Genomic DNA, 20,210 nt, shown 5'->3' with positions numbered 1-20,210 from the left:
CAGCGCTAAAGCCGGCCAATTCCACTTCCAACAGTGGATTGGAAAACCCCTTTAATCTGCGGCATACCTTCAAGTCAATGTATGATTTTGGTAGTGGTCTCTGTGGTTCTAAGCCTTTTTTTTTAAATTTATTTACAATCATTCTTTGTTTGCAATGGTGTCTTGAATGTTTGTATTATATATGTTGTGTTTTTGCACTTAACATAATTCGGGCAAGTAAAGAGCCCACACACACAAAAAGATTGTCCGACGAGTCTTAGCATGTGCGTGTGGGATAGTGGTGAGAGGTTTTACTTTAAAACAACTTACTAAGTATTAATGTCATCCTAAGGTGGCACGATAATGGTATGGAAAGATAAAGGAGCCTTTTGAAATTTGCCATTATATCCTTGGTGTGAGGGGTTTTCTCTTGTTTAATTTTATATTTTGTATTATCTTGCCCCTCATTACTTCAACAGGATCTCTCCCCTTAATGAGACAGAACTGGAATCTTTATCATGCACTCATTGGAAACAATCATTGAATCTGGAAACATGTAGTACACATTTTCTATCTTTTTGATACCTGCACCTAGATTTTCCATCCAATGTGACAAATGTAATCCATTTAATACAGTTCTAAAATATATGGACTTATTTCACTTGCATATTTATCTTTTTGTCTTAGTTACTGATATCCACATTAGGTCTCTTCAGTGACGCCAAATAAGATCCATAGCCCTGCAATGTCACTTTCCGTAATGTTACATGCAAATTAGAGGGGTCTCACATCTCCACTCTCTCCGGGGCCCCAGAAATTCTAGGACCGGCCCTGGTTGAATCCTTCAAGGCAGACTGAGAGTTCAATCCTTAAGTAGTCTGTAAATTGACTAATCCTAATACTCGTCATTTGCAGCATTTAGAAACTCGAAAAGTGACATACAGAATGAACTTTGACCCCCTCCGCCCCACCACCCCCATTGCTTTCACTTTAAGCGGACCACCTGCTGCCATCGGAGCAGGTTGAGTGCTGCCATCTTGAATTTTCATACCAAAGGCACGACGGGAACTGCTGACTAATTTTGTTATCATGCGCACTGGCCTTTTACGCCCCCAGGTTGTCAATTTGCAAACCAAAACGAGAAAGCGCTATCTATCTATCACTGTGACCTGGGGCTATTTGACAAACTAACCTGTATAAAGGCCCATGCCAGGAGCAAACAGGATTGTCTCTTCACCGGTTTGTTTCGTCTCGCGAACTTTAAGAGACTGTCTTTAACCCCCCCCCCCCCCTCCCCGGGCAAAACTCTCAGAGCATTCAGATAACTTGCCAAGACAATCGAGAAATATGGTAATGCTTGTGTGCTACGAGCAGAGGTCCCAGAACTACTATAGAGTGAAAGCAGTTCAGTCTTTGAAGCCAATGCAAAAATGCGTCATGAGGGAAGCAATGTGTTTAATTTTGGAAACTGAGGCCCCCCACCAAAATCCACTCGAAAATCCAACCACAGCCCATTCGCTAGTGTTGACAATAAGAAATACAGTTTTTGTTCAGGAAAGCCCCCAGGCCTGTCAGCTCGCCTGAGATGGGCAGCTGCAGAAAAGAGGGAGGGTAGCCGAGCATGACCCGGGGGGGCGCAACGCCCCCTCTGTTCTGTCTCAGTGAGCGGCCATAATGGAAGAGTGAGTGAGTGACCGCCCTTGTTTCCTGCTTTGGCCTGGTTTTTGGGCGGTCAGTCTCCTGATGGTAAACTGTGTCATAGCCCCCGGCATTTGCATCCATTTTCCAAGGTAAATTACCATGCAAATTCAGAATGTTATGCTCAACTGCTGCGGTGTCCTTCGTTGTTCACTGTGACACATGAGAAGGTTCATGCTGTCGGGAGAGAAAACGTGGTGCCTTCTAAATAAAAAAATAAAAAATAAAAAAAAGGTTCCAAACAAAGGGCCATTTTGAGTCAGGCCCGCGTGCAAAACCTTGTTACATGGACATTAGACCAAGCCACAGACTGGTCCGGATTTAGGAGAAGGTACAATAGATGCAAACAGATTTGCACTTCTACAGGGTTGGAATAGCCAATAGGCAGGGTCAATGGATTTATGTGGCAGGAGAGGGACACATTATGTGGCAGACTAGAGTAAATTATGCGGCAAGCAAAGGCAATTTAAGCAGCATTATGCGGCATATTTGTGATAGTATTACTTGTTAACACTGTCTGGGCATTAGTTGCACCTCTTTAGTACTAGTTTAATACCCAAATATAGCAATAAGATATACAAAGGTGACCAGTCAATGTTTGCAAAGTGCCTTCCACTGCGTGGCAATATGTGTTGCAGTGTGTTTACTAACTTTGGAATCGTTTGAGCTACTAACAATTTTTTTTGTCAAAATCGGCAGATTATGCAGCAGATTATGTGGCAAATGTGGCAAATCTATATTTATGCGAAAATCGTCGTGGCCGCACAATCGCATAATTCCTGTGACCTCCCTCTAGGGCAATCTAGCAGTGTCCGAAGGGCTTGTATGATAGCTCAGTTTTGGGCTGTGATTTTTGGGCTGTTTGCGGTTTTTTTTTATGGTTGAGTGGGTCCATTTTTTGCTCTGACATTATCACTAACATTGACTGAAACAAGCACAAATGCATGCAGTCGCTCATGTCTTGCAAACACATATACAGCTTGTTCAAAACTGCCCTGATTTGCAAATATGGGTCACTTTTGTCAGCTATCTGATTAGCTAATGGTGGGCACTCTTTTTTGTCCCTGTATGACTCTGAACTTCTAACAATACAGGGCCTATTATGGTCAGAGGCTTTCGGATTCACATCGTAGGTTTCAAATCCGACAGCCTTATTATGATACAGGCTGTCGGATTTGAAACCGGCCGATCGGACCGACTGGCTTCCGACGGGCTCAGGAGCCCGTCGGAGCCACTCACGATCCCCTATGTACAGCGTTTACGCCGTGGGGTTTATGATGTCGCTTTCCGACAGGCTTTTCATGTTGGGCTTTCCGACATGAAAAGCCTGTCGGAAAGTGACTTAGAGGGCCCCTAGCAGGGCCCCCATGTCTCCCCAGACTCTAGTTGTGGGCCTGGTGGGCACCTATGGTGCCCCCCTGTAAATAACTGCACCATGTGGCAGGCACCGTGGGGTAGGGATGTACACAGGCTCCCATTTCTCCTTGGGAGCTTGTGCTACAGACGGTTTACGGACATGGGAAATGGAAGTATGCGACCGCACCATGTGCAGTTGCATTGTATTGGCGGTGTTGGGACCGTCGACCAGAGGTCAGTCTGTCCCGAGACTGCAGCGATGTCGAGCAGACCTGAGTCCACCCGACATCGTAATCAGGCCATATGTGTGCAGCCTTTGTGTCAGCCGGCTGCAGCTATCAATGCGCCAAAGAGCAAAGAACAGTCTCTGCCATGAACTAGATTTGAAATATACCGAAAGGACGATAGAATACTCAATTGAGCCTTTCCTGCCACGTGATACTAGTCAGAACAAGCACTCTCCAATGTAATCAAAAGGTAGCAAACAAACAAAACTAATGCAAGCCATAGCAGGAGATACTTTTTAGAAAGCTAGAGCGCACGCATTCAAAAACAGCAGACAGAGATTGAGATTAATCTTCATGACTTGTAAGCAGGTGAAGCCACTGTACTCCTAGTTGAGTAAATGTTATGGCTCTCCTTAGGAAGAATGACACAGGTCAAAAGTTAATCATCTAAAGGTAGTGCTTTAAATTGTCAGGTGCTCTCCAGGACTGAGTACCTGCACTTCTTTAATTTGAAAGGGAGAGTACTCACACTTCTCAGCGCTGCTGCAACATACTTATTGGGTAGAGTACTGGTACTTCTCAGGAGTAAACAGGTGATATATAAAGTGAGTGCCTGCACTTCTATATTTCCATGGTTGATTCTAAAGGCAGTCATGGGAGGGGAAATGTAGACTTACAGCCAGAGATGATGAGTTTGGAACCATGGAGCCAGGGATCCGTCTGGGTATCTGTTCAAAATCTTGTGATTCTGGTTAAATCACTTAATCTACTTGTGCCCAAAAACAAAACAAAAACAAGCATTGGTAAAGTCAATAGGTCTTGCCGGCATGAGAGCTATTGGCTTTACTAACGTCTTTTAACCATGTTGTAGGGCAGCATGGCCCCTGCACTATAATGCGGTCAGCTCTGGCCATCTCCTACTGTTTATTTTTTCCTATGGCAGGTGTGTGAGGGGGTGGCAGCACAGACCACAGGAGAGTAGTGAGTGTGAGGGAAGAAGCAACAAGAACAACTGGTGGGTGATTGGGTGGAAGGGAAGAGGCAACATGTACAATGGGGTGGGAGGGAAAAAGCAACATTTACAAGGGGGGGCTTGGGGTGGGAGGGAAGGAACAACACAACAAGGGGGTGGAAGGGAAGAAGCAACAAAATGGGAAGAAGAAGTAAAAAAGAAGTAAGAGGATGGGAAGAAGAAAAAAAAGAAAAATAGGGCCTCAATCTCAGCACAAGCAGCGAAGGGACACTAATCAAGGCGAAGCAATCAGTACATGGTCCATGCTCCACATGAAAGAAGAGGAAGCAAAGCCAGCATACGCTGGCCAATTTACGAGGCAAATAAGAGCGACAATGAAGCCAACAAATGTTAAGCAGTCTGTGTGCTTCAAGCCCTTGTTAGAAGAAATATCTCTCACAAGCGAGAGTGCATGCATTGTTGCACGCGAGAATTAAAAAGGAATTTATCCTTGTCTGATAAAATCTGGTGCTCAAGTAAATCGCTTCAGTGCTCTTGACCGGTGCTCGCCCTAAATAAAACTGCAAAAACAAAACAAAAAAAAATTATTAACAAATACGGAAAAACATAACACAACTGATCAAGCTGTTTTCATTTCTGTATTTCTCTAGATCATGAGCTTGTATAAAAGCTTCTTCAGCACAGTAAATACCTTTAACCACCCAACATTCTGCTGCATGTTACTGCAGGTTTTGAAACCCATAACTAAGCATGCAAAAAAAATTATCACCCATCGCCACATTGATTTTGAAGAGACAAATACTGTCAAAATATAATTTTGTCCAAAAGTATTATTATCAAATGTACTAGTATCGTTAGATGGTTGCAGGGCCGGACTGGGACCCGAAACAGGACCTGGCAATTTGCTAGGGCCGGTTTCGGCCGTTTTTATTACAGGGGGGCGATATTGCTGGCCCCTGGTAATAAAAATGGCCCAAAACCGTCCCTCGTCCTAGCGGCCCACCGGGGAAACGCCCGGTGCTCACTACGGCCAGTCCGACCCTCGATGGTTGGCCTTATTTAGAGTACGATGGGCTGACTCCATTCAGCCAGGGCAATGGAGGTATGTATTCTACTGACCTGGCACATGACTGTAGCTATCAATAATGCATCGGGTGCAGGGATCCAAGGGCCCAAACACCCAAATAACAGCTATTTTACAGTCTATCCAGAGGATGGCAAGCCCATATACTTTGGTGATATCAATGTCCATGGTGCCATTGCTGGCCATTTCATTTGGGCCTGGCAACCACTGTGCATCTATACGAGACCCAAGAGAGGGTTTTCCTCAGATGGGTCTGTCAGTGCTGAACCAGAACTGCAGCACCAAGAGGATGGAGCCTTTTTGAGGAGTGTAGCTATCAATAGTGTAGCTGGTGCGGTAGAGTCAGGACCTTTACGTCTTGCTAGTGGACAAGGGCCCATTCACCATGCTTGCACCAGTTTCTTTAGCACCATTCATGTACACAGTCCTCTATCCCCTGGGCCTCTCCCATGTTCTAGTGCTGTGAGGCCCAAGGGAGCTTGCACGTCCTCAGGGCCTCACAATCGCAGTCCAGTGCTGTGAGGCTCCGGGAAGCGGCCCCCCTCTGAGCCTCACAGCTCTGGAAAATGGCGGTGAAACCCAGGGGAAGGGCCAATTGTAATAGGTGTAGCTATCAATAGTGCAGCAGGAGCATTTGCACTGAGGCCCAATGGTATATGAAGCTTAATACCCTCAAATTATGACTATATTTTACTGTCCAGCTAGTGGATGGGGGCCCATTTATCTTGCATGTACCAAGGTACAGATCACCATTGCTAAATCAGTGCCTCAGCAGATTAGAGATCACCATCTATAGAGATCACTGCCAGGCGAATGGAGATCTCTATTCTTTCAGTAGAGCTGCATCACTGTGCCTGCGTTGATGGCACTTAAATTTAGCTCAGCAGCATCCTTGTTTAATGTGGGCACTCAGCAAAGTTTTTTGTTCTTCATAAATGAAAGCAGGAGTTTTTCGTTGAAAACAAAAGGTAAATGCCCCTGGCATGCTGAAAGTTTTCTGCCAGTGCTTTGGGGTCATGCGTTTACTTTTCTGTTTAGGGTGCAAGGCTTTTCTTGGAAGTCCCAAACAGGAAAAAAGTAAATTGGAGCACCCACCCTATGTAGGGTGGACAGTCTGATGCTCTTTAATCAACAACCCTATATCTGATGGGCTGTCGGTCAAAGTTTTACACTTGCGGAGCATCGTACACTCCTCATTCAGAAACATGTCAGTTCCCCCAACTCTAAATTAAGAGGGGGGTCGTGAATGTGTTGGATGGCATATCCACTACCTTTTTGGCAGAGTATCTCATCCACCAAACTCTAAATGAGGGCCAATGTGTTTGTGTCAAAAGTACCTCAAAAGAGATAACACATTTTTCAAAATGAATAAGGTCAGATCTTCCTGAAAGTGCAAATAATTCCTGACTGCAGCCCTATGTCACAGAACTATTGCTCTAAATTTCCTTGCTCCACAACCTATTAATCCACTATATTGAGAAATAATCCCATTCATTATGTGACAGCATATAAACCCTCATGAACATGGCTGCAGGGTTTGTTGGCTGCACCACCTGTCAGGTACAAATGTTAAACTTCAGGATAACCATCTGATAATCCATATGTAGGTGACTAAGAGGACTCTCTGAACCTGTGTTTTGTACAGGGCAGCATCACTAGAACTAGTAGATCCATTCAAATTTGGATAAACACATCATGCCCCCATATTCTGCAAGAACTCTTTTACACATATATATAAAACACTCCGCTCTAGGTGAGCAATACATATTTTTATACCACCTTGTAAACAAGCCTCCTCAAACCTTCTCAAGCCGTTGATTTGAGGAGGCATGGTTGAGAGGATTCTGAATAAGACAGACATCTACTTACAAGGATGATATTGAGTGAATGGGAATTAAGATGTTTGCTATAAGTAGCTAAAACCTGGTCAAATAATTATAAATGGTGCTATTCTTCATTATTGATCTTAAAATGATGACAGCACAATGGTCTCAGATGTGACTACTTATGTGGATTCAAGCATAGTGATGGAACTGCATACAATGAGGCATATTCTCAAGGATCTATCACCGAGTTATCGGCACGTTATTGCTGCCAAAGTCGCGATAAATCTATCGCCCTATTCACAAGCTGATGCTAACAACCCATATCACCAGTTTTCCTGCGACAGCAGCCGCAAAAATCATCGCCACAGATGACTCCGGCAACTAACGCTAATAAGATGCAGAGTAGGCATTCCCGTGCCAAAAGCCGCTACAACACCACTCCGAAACATTCTCAACGACCAGCCAGATCAGCGATAAGAAGACAAAACATCCAATGAGGCGTGTTAGCTCCAGGTTTCTAACACCTGCTCTGACCTGGTGTAAAGTAACACATGAAGAACAACCGATGCCATGGAGCAACTGAACATTCAGCCCTGAGCCCCAATAGGGCAACAACACCCAATGCCACCACCCCCAGGACCCCACCACCCCCCTCCGGGGCCCCACCCCAGGCCCCACCCGCTCCTCCCCTAGACAAAGATATTGCACATCAACTCTATGAATCCCCGAACCAATTTGCATGAAGTCGCACAATCACAACACCTAAAATACATGTGTGGACAGAAAAAGGAGAATCATACATTCATCTTAGAATATCCAAACAATTTGTTTATTATGGAATAAACCCAAAACAACAATTCTGAAGAGTCATGGCGGGTCTTCTCGGGACATTCTGTAAGTCGCAGCCTGCAAGACAAAAATATAGGTAAGAAGGTGTGTCATGCGCTCATCAAAGTACAGAGAGAGCGAAAGAGAGATAGAGATAAAGAGAGAACGAGAGGGAGAGAGAGAGGGAGAGAGAAAGAGAGGGGGAGATAGAAAAAGAGGGAGAGAGAGAGAGGGAGAGAGAAAGAGAGGGAGAGAGAGAAAAAGAGAGAGAAAGGGAGAGAGGGAGAGAGAAAGAGAGAGACAGAGAGAGGGAGAGAGAGAGAGGGAGAGAGAAAGAGAGGGAGAGAGAGAGTGAGAGGGAGAGAGAGTGCTGACACTGCAGACCCAGGCCTCACTGCTCACCTGCTACCACCAGTGTGTCTCCAACCACGTGCCAGCATACACTGCAGTCCCCCAGGTCCCTTATCTGAAACAGTTACCAGAGACATGAATGGCAGAGTCCATACAGTTGCACATGCCATCATCGCTTGCCCGCCCCTGCACACACATGATGCTGCACACCAGCCCCAGCCGCCACCCAGCGGTGATTGCCCGCCCCAGCGCACCCAGGCCTCACTGCTCACCTTCTGCCACCGGCGTTTCTCCAAGAGGGCCCACCACGTGCCGGTGGGAGCTCCAAGCCCGTGGCCCGCGACCATTGCACCCTCCACATCATGCAGCCTGCACCGCGGACCACCAGGTCACACACTTGATTCTGGGTCTTGATTTTGCAATGGCAGAGATCGCATCAGTGCACACGGCCTCATCGCAGGCTTCACACCTGCCCAGTTCTTGAGGTGCCACTAACTCTGTGAACCGCGAGGCAACGCCACATGATGGTAGGCCCGCACTGCCCGCTAGCTCAGGCCTACACTGTGGTCCAGCAAGGCTCACACTAATCCATACCAGTCCGGTGCATCATCGCAGGCTGCACACCCGCTCAGCACTTTAGGTGCCCCTACCTCAGTGCACCGAAAGACACCGTCCCGTGGCGGTGTGCCTGTGCCTGCCGCAGTGTGTCCGGTGCCACCAAGTCTGTGCACCGCAAGCCATGGACCCTTTGTGATTGAGTCTCATGGTGCGGACGCCATGATGTCACCCCCGGCACCGGGCAATGTGAGGTCGCAGGGCCCGAGGCCTTCATGCATAAATGAGAACCACACAGAGACACCCAGTTAGAGAGTGGAAATGGCATCCAGCACGTGCGCCAGGCCCTTTTTATTGGCAGGGTCACATGTCCTGTGATGGCTGTGCTGGATGGGTCTGGTGTGGGTGTTTACCAGCCATGAAGAAGTGGCTGTGGCATGCTGACAACTAGACCTGTGAGCAGCAGATCCCTACAGGGACGATCTAGAACATGTAGCGTTGTCGTCCCCCCCGTGAGTGTAAGCAGAGTGGGATGGCCTGGCGTATACCAGTCCAGCGTAAGGGTGTGAACAATGATCCTGGGGCACTGGGCGTGGTTCCGTCCTAGGCTGGACAAGGAAGTAACTAATGTGTGTGTCTCCGTTGTAGTGTTGGCGCCACCTGGACCGCAATCGGCAATGTGTCACCCGTGACACAAGTCCCACAACATGAGCAACATGGACATAGGGGGAAATCACTGACCCTACATTCATCCATACTTCCACACTTGAAAGATCATAGACATGACACATCTGTGTGAACATGAATGATTATTGCACATTCAGTGGAGTTTTCAAGCTGGAGCCGTACAGGGACATGCAAACCCCACTCTACATTGTTGGCCCGTGGAGGGCCAGCCAGAGTCCTTCAGGGAATGACAGGTACATCAGAAGAGGAGGAGTTCATTCCGCAGTCTGATAGCTGTGTCTTTGGCGACCAAACAGAATATGGCAGTCCAGGTCGAGGTCCAAGGTGAGTGTCGCAGAGTGCATCAGGGGACAGTGGAAGGTGATGATGCAGAGGGCAGAACCAAGCAGAAACGGGCCATATGGCTGAGATGAATGCTACAGCTTCCTTCCCACCACCAAGGCGGAATCATCCGCATCTTCGTCCTCTGCTGTTTCATGTGCCTCACATGTGGGTAGTGGTTTTCTGTCTCCAGCACTGTGTGGCAGTGACACCTCAGGGGCCGGAGGTGGAATGTCTGCTGCACTGTGTGGCACTGACACATCAGGGGCCGGAGATGTGGATGGAGTGGTAGCAGCAGCATGCATCAGCGCCAGGCCTTGTGGCAGCAATGCCATGAGGATGGTCTTTAGGGAATTGAGGGACCCAGCTGCCTCTCACTGGTGTGCAGCCGCTGCAGCCGCTCTTTCCGCCCGCATCCGCTCCATGTTCTCCATGAGCCTCCACATGAGTCCCAACTCTCGGGCGAGATCGCTGGAGCCACTCTGACTAGACAGTCATTCTTGTCTCAGAGTTAGGACTCTGGCAATGTCAGCCATGGTTCGTTGGAGAGCATGGAGCGGACTGTGGGTGTCCGTTAGGGACTGTGAGTGGTCCCTGATGAGACTTAGACACCCACATATGGTATCTAGTTTGGCTGCCATGTGGTCAAACCCCACCTGCACCTGTTCAGCCAGCTTCTCCTGGCACCCCAACACACGGTGTTGGAAGGCCATGTGTTCGCCGTGGTGGTAGGTGCTGCCTGCTGTGTGTGCTGTTCAGCGGGTGACTTCTCCTTGTAGCAGCTGGGCTGCCCTGCTACTGGAAGTGGGCTGCGGAGGCTCTCCACGAGCTGTTGGAGGGTGTCAGAGTCGAAGGTGTGGTGGTCCTCTTCATCATCAGAGAAGAGAGGTTCAGCCTGCTCTGCAGGAGGTGTTGGATTTCCCCCTGCAATGTGAAGGGGAGATGCAGTTTAACATTGTGTTCACATGTATGTTGATGCATTGTACATGGTTACATTCAGACTGCATGACAGTGTACATTGTGACTGTTTGGGGGGAGCTGCCTATTTGATGCGGGACAGTGGACATTTCAGCAACATCACGGATGTGTGTTTGTACTTGTACATTGTCAACTCACATATCCCTGCAATGCCATTTGTGGTTGGCCAGTTTCTACGCACAGGCGGCACCAGTAGTGTACTCTGTTATGTTGTGGACGTGTTGCGGGTTGTGCCACATCGTCGTCAATGTTGATGTGCTCTGCATGTAATGTGTGTGTGCCGCATTTTGGGGGAGTCGCCCCTGCAGCTCTGATTTAGTTGCCCCTTATCCCTGACATGCGGTGTGCCTCTGACTTCTGTGCTTATACAGTGCTGAGATGTTGCATACTTTGGTGTATTGGTCTCATGGTGGGAGTTGGGGGTCTGGGGCATGGTTTGTCCGCAGATGTGCTATGCTTACTTGTGCATGTGTGCTATTGTGCCCATCTCCCCCTGTCCCCCCAGTCCCTGGTCGTTACTCACCCTGTTGCTGTTGTGTCCGGTCATGTTGAGCAGTGTCTGGGCCACCAACTCCTGCCACCATCTCCCACTGATGACTGTGGACACCATTTCCTCCATTTCGTCCAGCTCCTCCTGTGGCGCTGGACTCCCACCTCCAGTCTGCATTGCTGCCTTCCGGTTGTTTGCGAGTTTCTGCTTGGTTTTGCACTTCACATCATTCCAGCGCCTCTTGACCTCTTCTATTGTCCTCTTCAGCACTCCGACTGTATTCACCGTGTCCACGATGGTCTGCCATATTTCATTTTTGGTTGCCAGTGACACAGTAGAGGTGGCGAACAGTAGTTGATGGTGTTCTACCACCTCTGTTATCAGGATCCTGTTTTACTGCGGACTGAACCGCATCTTCCTACTCTTCTTGTCCTTGCCCTCCCTGACCCCGAGGTCTCAGGCTTGGCCTTCGGTGGGCTCGTGGGGTTCGAGTTGTCCTCTGCACTCGGTCCGGGAGCATCCATGGTGCTACGCAGTTTATTTTAGTTTCGGTGTGTTTTTTTTGTTCTGCTCTTATAGTGCATTTTCCCGCATTACTTATGGGAATTGCAGGGCTGTGGCTGGTTTTCGCTGATTTGTGTATCGCGATTGGCCTCATTGCAACTATTTTCGTGTTTGTGTTTTTGCGGCTATTACACGGGCACTCATAGTATGGCCCGCGGGCCGCCAGCGGCCCGGCAAGCCTTCCTTGGCGGCCCGCGGACCTTGCAGACATCCTACCTGTGTTTTTAAAAAAAATGTAAATAGTGTTAGCAAACCCTGCCGGTTGCAGCAGCCCGGGCTCTGAGACTCTGCTCTGTGGGGGCCGGGGGATTCCACTGATTGTCAAAGTGGAGATGCAGGGGCCTAAGAGGTGAAATACAACAAAGCTTTATTAACATGTAAATGGTCTTTTAAAGACCTGTGAAGTACTCGGGTGCGGCTGTGTGTGCGCGCTGGGAAGCTGTCTCAGTGCGGCTGTGTGTGTGCGCGCTGGGAAGCTGTCTTAGCCCTGGCTGAGGGATGACACACACACGGGGTGAGATGACGGAGGGTGACAGGAGAGGGAAACAGAGGGAGAGGGAGGGAGACAGAGGTTGACAGAGGGTGACAGAGAGAGGGAGACAGAGAGGCGCAGTCTGGGGGAGACAGAGGGAGGAAGATAGAGGGAGGGAGGCAGAAGGAGGGAGAGGAAGGGAGACAGAGGGAGGCAGAGAGGGAGGGAGAGGGAGACAGAGGGAGAGACGGAGGGAGGGAGACGGAGGGAGGGAGACGGAGGGAGGGAGAGGGAGGGAGGAAGAAAGAGGGAGGGAGATAGAGAGGGAGGGAGGGAGGGAGGCGGAGGGAGGGAGATGGAGGGAGACGGAGAGAGGGAGGGAGGGAGACGGAGGGAGACAGAGGGAGGGAGGGAGACGGAGGGAGACAGTGGGAGACGGAGGGAGACAGTGGGAGACGGAGGGAGACAGTGGGAGACAGTGGGAGACGGAGGGAGACAGAGGGAGAGGGAGGGAGAGACAGAGGGAGAGGGAGGGAGACAGGGAGGGAGACAGAGGGTGACAGAGGGAGGGAGGGAGACAGAGGGAGGGAGAGGGAGACAGGGAGGGAGACAGCGGGAGAGAGACAGAGGGAGAGGGAGGAAGAGAGACAGGGAGAGAGACAGGGAGAGATAGAGGAAGGGAGACAGAGAGAGAGACGGAGGGAGGGAGACGGAGGGAGGGAGACGGAGGGAGAGGGAGAGAGGGAGACAGAGGGAAGGAGACGGAGGGAGGGAGACGGAGGGAGGGAGACAGGGAGTGAGACGGAGGGAGACAGAGGGAGGGAGGGAGACGGAGACGGAGAGAGAGGGAGGGAGAGGGAGACAAAGGGAGAGAGACAGAGGGAGAGGGAGGGAGACAGAGGGAGAGAGACAGAGGGAGAGGGAGGGAGACGGAGGGAGGGAGACGGAGACAGGGAGGGTGACGGAGACAGAGAGGGAGACGGAGGGAGAGGGAGGGAGACGGAGGGAGAGAGAAGGAGGGAGAGGGAGGGAGACGGAGGGAGACAGAGGGAGACAGAGGGAGGGAGGGAGGGAGACAGAGGGAGGGAGATGGAGGGAGGGAGACAGAGGGAGGGAGACAGAGGGAGGTAGACAGAGAGGGAGACAGAGGGAGGAGGGCGACAGAGGGCGAGACAGAGAGGGAGGAGGGAGACAGGGAGGGAGACAGAGGGTGACAGAGGGAAGGAGGGAGACAGAGGGAGGGAGAGGGAGACAGGGAGGGAGACAGAGGGAGAGAGACAGAGGGAGAGGGAGGTAGAGAGACAGGGAGAGAGACAGGGAGAGATAGAGGAAGGGAGACAGAGAGAGAGACAGAGGGAGGGAGACGGAGGGAGGGAGACGGAGGGAGGGAGACGGAGGGAGAGGGAGGTAGAGAGACAGGGAGAGAGACAGGGAGAGATAGAGGAAGGGAGACAGAGAGAGAGACGGAGGGAGGGAGACGGAGGGAGGGAGACGGAGGGAGAGGGAGAGAGGGAGACAGAGGGAGGGAGACGGAGGGAGGGAGACAGAGGGAGGGAGACGGAGGGAGAGGGAGAGAGGGAGACAGAGGGAGGGAGACGGAGGGAGGGAGACGGAGGGAGGGAGGGAGACAGGGAGGGAGACGGAGGGAGACAGAGGGAGGGAGGGAGACGGAGACGGAGGGAGAGGGAGGGAGAGGGAGATAAAGGGAGAGAGACAGAGGGAGAGCGAGGGAGACAGAGGGATAGAGACAGAGGGAGAGGGAGGGAGACAGAGGGAGGGAGACGGAGACAGGGAGGGTGACGGAGACAGAGAGGGAGATGGAGGGAGAGGGAGGGAGATGAAGGGAGAGAGAAGGAGGGAGAAGGAGGGAGACGGAGGGAGACAGAGGGAGACAGAGGGAGGGAGGGAGACAGAGGGAGGGAGATGGAGGGAGGGAGACAGAGGGAGGGAGACAGAGGGAGGTAGACAGAGAGGGAGACAGAGGGAGGAGGGCGACAGAGGGCGAGACAAAGAGGGAGGAGGGAGACAGGGAGGAGGGAGACAGAGGGAGGAGGGAGACAGAGGGAGGAGGGCAACGGAGGGAGAGAGATAGGGAGAGAGACAGGGGAGAGAGACAGGGGGAGAGAGACAGGGGGAGAGAGAGACAGGGAGAGAGAGGCAGGGGGAGAGAGACAGGGGGAGAGAGAGAGGGAGGGAGGGGGAGAGAGGGAGGGGGAGAGAGGGAGAGGGAGGGAGAGAGAGAGAGGGGAAGGTAGGGAGAGGGGGAGGGAAGGGAAGAGGGAGAGAGAGATGTGTGTATGCCGGGTCTGGTGGCTCAGTGGACGAAGGCGTCTGCTGGAGGCACCTGTGTTCAACCTCACGGTCACAATTTTTGTGTGCTTTAGCCCCGCCCCTCCCCCTCTGACCCCGCCCCCACTGGTGCGGCCCTCGGCCACAAACCACACTGTAAATTTGGCCCCCGAGAGAAAGTTTGTGAGTACCCATGGTCTATCGCATGGTACCGCCGTGTTGAGAATACCACGTTGACACTGAGTTATTTTCCTGCAATAGACTTCGATGTGAAGAGTTGCATTAAGCTAATTTTGCGATGGTTATCACACGTTCTTGAGAATATCCCCCAATATGTATTGAAAACATTGCTTCATTTCTCATGCACGGAGTAATAGATTGTAATCATTGCACCTATAGGTATAATTTGATAATCTTTTAATAAAGTCCTTTTGAAGAAAACTGAAAACAGCTTAAAAGTCCAGAAATGTCTGCATTCTTAACTCTGGGAGGATGTATATGAATCATTGGATTTATTTTTCTGCTAATGTACGATTTATTGAGAATATTGGATTGTGCGGGTGTTTTTCTCCAATTAATTTGTTCCCCAGAAGTGGATTATCAGATTATGAATCTAACAGAGGCGATTGTTTTCTATAGATCAGAGAAACCAGAACCTGTTTTAACTCTCTATTTTGATGGTATTTAAGATTGTTGCAGAAATAAAAGATTGGTTCTTATTTGTTAAATGTTGTTTTGTAATGACTTATTATGCAGTGATTTAGGTGTGATGTAATTAGGTGAATGTGAAAATGCATTTCTCCTTTGAAGGACAAGTAATTTATTTTTTTAGATCTGTTTCTCTAAGGTTGTAGGTCTGTGTTTACGGATGTTGAAGTGCAGAACGTGTTTTTTTGTTCACATGACCTTGCATCACATAGCTTTTTTTCTCAAAGCCAAGGCATAATGTTTGGTAAACTTTTCAACTGCTGGTCCCCATCATGGTGGCCTACCTCTTTAGAACCTGTTTCCTCTTTTACCACTTCAGCAAGACACCTAGGCATTCTCATCGTCACTAATCTCTCTGTCTAACCAAATGACTAAACTCACCGCAGGTTGTTTTTCTACCTTAGGAATGTTAAGAAAATAATTTCTTAGCTACCTGCTTCAATTAAAAAAACGTATGAAAAGACTCATCACTCACCATGAACCATCAGATCAACGCTGTATCCTCAACTTGCTTCAACACCCTCCGCATGTTCCAAAAGACTTTCAGATGGATCCCAACTGAATCCAGAAAAAAACTTCTTGCACGCACTCATCAGCAGCAGACTGAACTATGGCAACACTCTCTTCACCGGAATGAATAGGAAAATCCTTCGCAAACTCCAGACTGTCCAGAACGCCGCAGCCAGATTGATCCTCGACATCCCCCATCGCAGTCACATCACCAACACCTGCTCGATCTCCTCTGGCTTCCACTCTAAAGAAGAAGAACCTTCAAACTCCTCAGCCACGCATACAAGGCCCTTCACAACACTGGACCTGAATACTTGAACAGACAACGCACCTTCCACCTACCCAAAAGACACCTGCGATCAGCCCAACTCTCTCTGGCCAAAGTCCCTCATATCAACAAGACCAGAATGGGAAGAAAGTCCTTCGCCTACCTCTCAGTCAAAGCCTGGAACACCCTACCCATCCACCTCTGGCAATCTCCCACGTCGCCCCAGTTCAGGAAGGACCTCAAGACCTGGCTCTTTGGATGACTTCAGCACAGTACAGAGCCACCCTCCTCCCCCCAGAGCCTTGAGACCCTCACGGGTGAGTAGTTGCGCTTTACCAACCCCTGATTGATTGATTGATATGATCCATGGCCTAATCATTTTGTGGCCTGACTACTATAACCCCTTATAACTTGGCATAACTAATTATTTGACATACCAACCACAGGTAATTCAGAACACGGCAGTCAGACTCAATCTGGATTTCCCTGCTAGATTTCACAGCTCTCACCATTTACAAGAAATGCATCGGCTCTCAAACAGGATATGTTCCTTGCATTGCAAATAAAGGCTTTTGCCAATCTTGCCCTTTTTTCCTATTCCACGCGTTAGGACCAATAAGTATCGAGGCAATTCCTATTCCTATCTAGAAGTCAAGAATTGGAATCTGCTTCTCCTTTTTATCTGTGCAGTCTGCAATTTTCTATCCTTTAATAAAGTACTTAAAACCTTAGCTTTTTCAGCAGCCATACAATTTACAAACCTTGGCTATTTCGTTTTCTTTGGCACCTCTGCTTACATGGTACAAATAAAAATAGCCCGGATATCTGGCATGTCACCAGCACTTAATTTCTCTACACTAAGCATCCATGGTAGACTGCCTTTGCTTGAGACATCACAAACCCTTCATCGATATTATGTCTTAGAACCTTGAGCTTCTGATTGTTGCACAACTTTGTAAATTATATGTATCCTTACCTGTCTCCTAGACACTAAGACCAATTCCATTTCCAATGAATAAACACTTTATTCTTGGATGTATATAGTTATACAATATTAATATGTGTGTAAAGATTTTGTGATGCACAAAAGAAGATTGATCAACTGCTGAAACATCACAAGAACAACCAACCTTGTACTGGAGAAAGTCTTGCCTACTGCAGAACAGTGTTTTAGTTAGTTTGAGCAGTGTCACATACCACAGTCCTGTTTCTGATACTTTTCAATAACCAATACAAAGGTCCAGTTGAGTAGAAAAACCACCAAATAGTCCCAATTAGTGACTAGTGCATCAGGAGAAGTCTGGACCTATGTAAAAGCTCATGAAGTCCAATTCTGGCATGCTCACAATCATGCACACTAATGCCTGGAAATATCTAGGGGTAAAAGAGTTCTCAAAAGGCTTTATATTAGGGCCGCACTCTCAAGTTTCATCATAGGGATGATCTTAGTATACTGTTGGGTGGGCAGAGAGTTTATTGGCCGACCTAAGTTTCTAGCATTTGTGTTTAAAATTAACAGTATATGCTAGAACACTAGTGTACGTCCTTCAACTCTGGCACATACATCAATGTTGCTTGTCAAACACAATTTTGGGATACTAGAGAAACTAGGACTCATAGCCTTAGGTTGAATAGGTTAGCACAGGGAAAAAGGGAAGGATAGTGAGACATCAAATATAAACTGAGTACCTCAAGTATGATTGGTTTATGCCTTATCAATTTTCACTACTCTTAACTCGTAATATGCCCACATATACTGTGCCCTCCTGCACCAAAATTATTTATGTAAGAACTGAGAGTTAAGACAAGTGCAGAAGTATTCCTCCTAGCACCTCACGTTCCTGGAATATCCTTTCAAAGTTCTCTGGGCCTCTTTATAACTACTCATTTCAGACAGAAAGACTCCACTGACAGACTTACACAGAGCCATTCTTGAATAATCGCAGAACAGCTGGCAACTCAAAAGATTAAGGATTGATATTCAAAGAAGATTTATTTATTTCTTTTTGCAATTTTATATAGCGTGGACATGGCACAAAGGCATCAGAGCGCTTTGTAACAAGAAGGATATAAGGTTTACACCGGGTTACGATACTAGTAATTAAACTCAAATGATTACTTCAGTGGATGTGTGTAGGGGTAACCACAAGAAACAGCTACTGCAATTGGGCAGTGGGAATACACAGTTACAGCATCACTTTAGATGGTGGGGTCAATTAACGCAGGCAGGTCAGAACGCCGAGGAGCGAGTGCATAAGTCTAGTCGAGGGTGAATTAACCAAGATGTCTGTCAAAAAGAGAAGCTCGAGGTCCTTTTTGAAGGTTACTAGGCGGGTGGTTAGATGGACGGAGTGAGGCAAAGAGTTCCATATTCTGGTGGCACTTCCAGAGAAAGACTGGTTCATGTGTTGTTCTCAACTGAAGGTGGGGGGGGGGGGTTCAGTAGCAGGGAATGGGCATTTATGGGACCCCTATTTGCTCCGGAACTTTTCAGACTCTTATTTAGATAGGAGGGTGAGGAGGAGTGCAGCGCTCTGTGGGTAATGCAAGCAATTCTGAATTGGGCACATGCTTCAGTGGGGAACCAGTAGAAGGTTAGCGGGGCTAGAAAAATGTGGTCAAATCTCATGAGACCTAAAACGAAGTGTGCTGCAGCATGCAGAGTAGCTCTCATTGGGCCTAGGTGAACTTTGGAAATGCCTGAGAGAAGGGCAATTCCATAGTCTAATCTAGATAAAACGAGCGACTGCCCACTATTTTAAGGGCGTGTTCCCGAATTAATTGTCCCATGCTCCAAAGTTGCCTAAGTTGGAGTCGTGCACTGTTGGCCATGATGTTGCTGTGAAGATAGAGTTGATTATTAAAGGTGATGCCCAGTGATCTGGCCAGCCACGGCCCGTGCATATAAGGGAGGTGGGGCCGGGTTGGGGGGATTTCGACAGACAACCACGAGGGGAAATTAAATAAATAATTAATTTTCCCTCACCATCGTCTGTCAAAATCTCCCCCCACCCGGCCCCACTGCTCTTACTTGAATAGGCCGCGGCTGGATCTGGCACCCTGGACAATATCAGGGTGGGAAAGTTGGTCATCCATTCTTGTACTGGCGTTTTTGCTTTTGGAGGTGAGATCAAAAGAAATTCTCATTTAGTTGGTTGAGTTTTATGTGGTGGTTGGGCATCTAGTTTGAATCTTTAAGGGAGTTTTTGAAAGCAGGGCAACATCTTCCAGAGAAGAGATTTTCAAGTATATTTGGGTGTCATCAACATAGAGTTGGAAGAGAATCCCAGAGTTTCTGAGAATCACACATAGAGATTCCAGGTAAAGGTCAAGAAGGGTTTGGGAGAGGATCAAACCTTGGGTGCGACCCCATGGTGCTCTCAAGAGTCAGTCATCCATTTAAAAATTGGGAAACTGTTGGATAGGTATGAAGAGAACCAATTGAGGACAGTACCTCCACATTCTATGCAAAGTTCAAGCATATGAAGGAGGTCCAGATGGTTGACAGTGTTGAATGCAGCAGATAAATCCAGGAGGACCAGGAGACAGAAGTTGCCAGAGTCGGGGTTTCTAAGGAATACATGCATTCCTAGATAAAGGTTTTGTTTAGACCCAGTGGGTGGTAATTCACATTCAATCTAAGGTTGGAGGAAGTGGACAGTTCCACCGACATGCATTCAAAAGACTGAAATTGAGTTTTTGGAAGGGTTGGACATCTCAGGGAGTTTCGATAAATGATTGTGTGACCACCAATGTGTCTCTCTTCCCAGTCGCAATGCAAAATGGAGTAGTTGGGAGGAAGAGGTCTAGAGCATGGATAGACAAGACACTGCGCCATGTTTCTGTGATGATCATGATGTCAAGATTATGAGTCTGGATCGAGTCTGATATCTGTAGATGGTGTTGGACTGCAGACCAACAATTATGTAGCATGCAGCAAATGGAGAATCTGTTGTCTTTTTGACTTGGCTGTTCCTGGAGGGTAGTTGGGATGTGTATCAAGTTAAGAGAGGATGAGGGTGCCCTGGGGTGGTGTGTGTAAGTTT

The sequence above is a fragment of the Triturus cristatus genome, chromosome 6 (assembly GCF_964204655.1).
Source record: "Triturus cristatus chromosome 6, aTriCri1.1, whole genome shotgun sequence".
Taxonomy (NCBI): Eukaryota; Metazoa; Chordata; class Amphibia; order Caudata; family Salamandridae; genus Triturus; species Triturus cristatus.
Note: the sequence above shows the minus strand (reverse complement) of the source record.